Raw genomic sequence first — 2,630 nt, 5'->3', positions numbered from 1 at the left:
TTGCGCTCACCTGCTTGCTTTGCCTTTCACGTTGTGCTGAAATTCTCTATTTACTTGTCTATCCATTACCTTGTTAATGCCTCTGGAGAAGGACCCATGTTTTATTTATTTTTGCCTCCTTAGGGCCTCCAGACAGTAGATACTTATTGAAAAGTTTCCCGAAAGAAGAAATGAATGGAGTAGCTTGCACGCTGGGCGTGGGTCCTGGCAGTGGTCCCGTCGTGCTGTGTGTCTTTAATGAAGATATAACATGTCTCCATTCCAGCTTCTCATCTGTTAAAAAAGGAACGGGTGTGAGAATAGCACACACCTAACTTAAGGGACCTTGTATGAATTAGGAAACTAGAGAATTATGCAAATGTCCATTGTAATGGCTGCCAGACCTTGGGATGGAGCTGGGCTTATGACCGGGCACCAGCCAGGCTGCTTTAGCCCACTTTGGCAGAGATAATCAAATGCAGCCTCTCTGACAGCTGTTGATCACAGACACTATTAAAAAAAGAAATGGTCATAATGCAGGTGACAAAGACTGAGGCAAGCCTTCCGAGTGGCAGGTTAGCACCACAAGGAAAACAACAAAGCCTTAGGGGCCTTGCCCGAAAGCACAGCCACTCGCCACCCTTCGCTGCAGGCGAGGGCTGTTGGAAAAGAGAGGGCTTATGTAGGCAATCATTTACATTTTATTGAAAATAATTGGAGAGGTTTACAGACACTTCTTGCAAACATGCAACTGTCAGGCACGGATGGAAAAGAAACATTTTCCCAAATTGTGAGAAATTCTAATGTCGTAGCAAAAAATCAGGAGTCTGATGATTAAATGTGGAGAGCTGTCATCTCGGCATTATATTAAAATAACTCGCCTCCAGCAAGTGCACAGTATTTCTTCCTTTAAATCTGTCATTTCTCGGGAGGCCATAGCTCTGGTTGGCTGCACCGGTGGCTTTGTAGCCATGGCGGTTTAACAGCAGCAGGGACACTCAGAGGCTTTCTGGGGGCGGGCGTGGAGGGCGATGTGGGTGGGGGGTGCTTGCTAAGCACTGTGTGGCTTCAGGAAACCGTTTGCCTCTCTTTTTTTTTTTTTTTTTTGACTTAGTGGGGCTCTCTGGAATCTGAAACTTTAAGCAGAATGCTAGTAGATACGTTGTTTTCAGCAGTGCTCCTCAGACAGCGATGTCAGGCTGCGGGCAGAATGAACTGCATTTGTTTATGAAATCTGTTGCTTAATAGGACGATCAGTGTCTCATTTCAGCCTCCAGTCACAATACTTTTAATGATGTCCACACTGTGCTGCCTTTACATGCAAACCGTGTGGGAACAGAACAATGGAAAAAAGCTTAAATTGGCGGAAGAGAGAAGAGTGACGCTGTGTCAGGGACCACGTCTCCTGCACTGTCGGATTGAGCAGATGTGTCTCCGCACGTGTCTCTTTCCTCTTGCTTTTGTTCAAGAGGCCATTTAACCTCTTTCCGCACTCAGATGCCTCCCACAGATCCCAGGGTAACCCCTGGTGTGTGCTATATAATATAGCAGAAACAAAAGTTTAATACTTCACTTAGCATCATATTTTTGGCTTTTGAAAGCACATGCATATCTAAATCCTGCATGTTCTTAGCAAAAGAGAGGCAGAGTGGACTTTAGAGCACTGATGTCTTAATATTTGCCCAGCCCTTCGTGGTGTATAAGGTGCATCTAACCCTATTGTGCAGTTTGGTTTTGATTCTTAATGATGGTTGTCCCCATTACACAGGCAAGCAAAGTGAGGTAGAGGGGACAGCATGGCAAATTATTGAGAGCATGAGATTTTGAGTTCAAATCTTTTCTGTTGCTTATTTTTGTGTGACCTTGGGCCAGCTACTTAACCTGTCAAACTCCAATTTCTTTTGTAAAATAAGGACAATGGTCACTTCCTTAGAGGTTATTGCAAGGATTAAATGTGATGATACATAATTAGAGAATTTAGTGCAGAAGGTGTTTAATAATTGGTCACTATTATTCATGATAGTATTGCAGAGATAAAGATTATGAGGCCTGGCCAGGGGCACCATGGTCAGGGCTAGAATTACACAAGAGCCAGGTCTCTTGTGCTTTCACCAGATTTTTCCATATCCTTGTTGTCTTTTTTAATGCCTAAGGGGTGTGCAGATTTTCCACCTTTCAGCAATTCCAGACACAGCCTTCGAGGATATAAAAAGCAAGTGACGAGCCTGCAGAAACGCAGGTGCAGCTTGGGGTCCCTTTGCCAAAAGTGCAGCATTTCTTCAAAAGCCCTTAAATGTCACCTCTCCTTGCTTGGCCTGGCTGGAAACGCCCCCACCATTGCCTCTGCAGCCCAGGGGTGACATCGTCTGAGCCATGTGAGTCTGCAAGAAGGACTCACCTTGACCTCCCTCTCTCCCAGAAGAAGGCACCACACAAACGAGGCCATCAAAAGCATCACTGTTCCTCCCACGCAGCATCTCTCAAAGGCCTCACTCTGACCCCCATCGATCAGCCATAAAACATAAAATCAACAGAGTTCTGCTTTCCTATTTCATGCAGAAAAATCAACATTGACTGGCGTCGTCAGCCAAGCTCACAGAAATATACAGTAAAAATGGGCGGGTCTGCAGATGTCCCTCTCGATCTTCTTA

This window comes from Eulemur rufifrons, chromosome 4 (genome assembly GCF_041146395.1).
Source record: "Eulemur rufifrons isolate Redbay chromosome 4, OSU_ERuf_1, whole genome shotgun sequence".
Classification (NCBI taxonomy): domain Eukaryota; kingdom Metazoa; phylum Chordata; class Mammalia; order Primates; family Lemuridae; genus Eulemur; species Eulemur rufifrons.
This window is presented reverse-complemented; position numbering follows the sequence as displayed.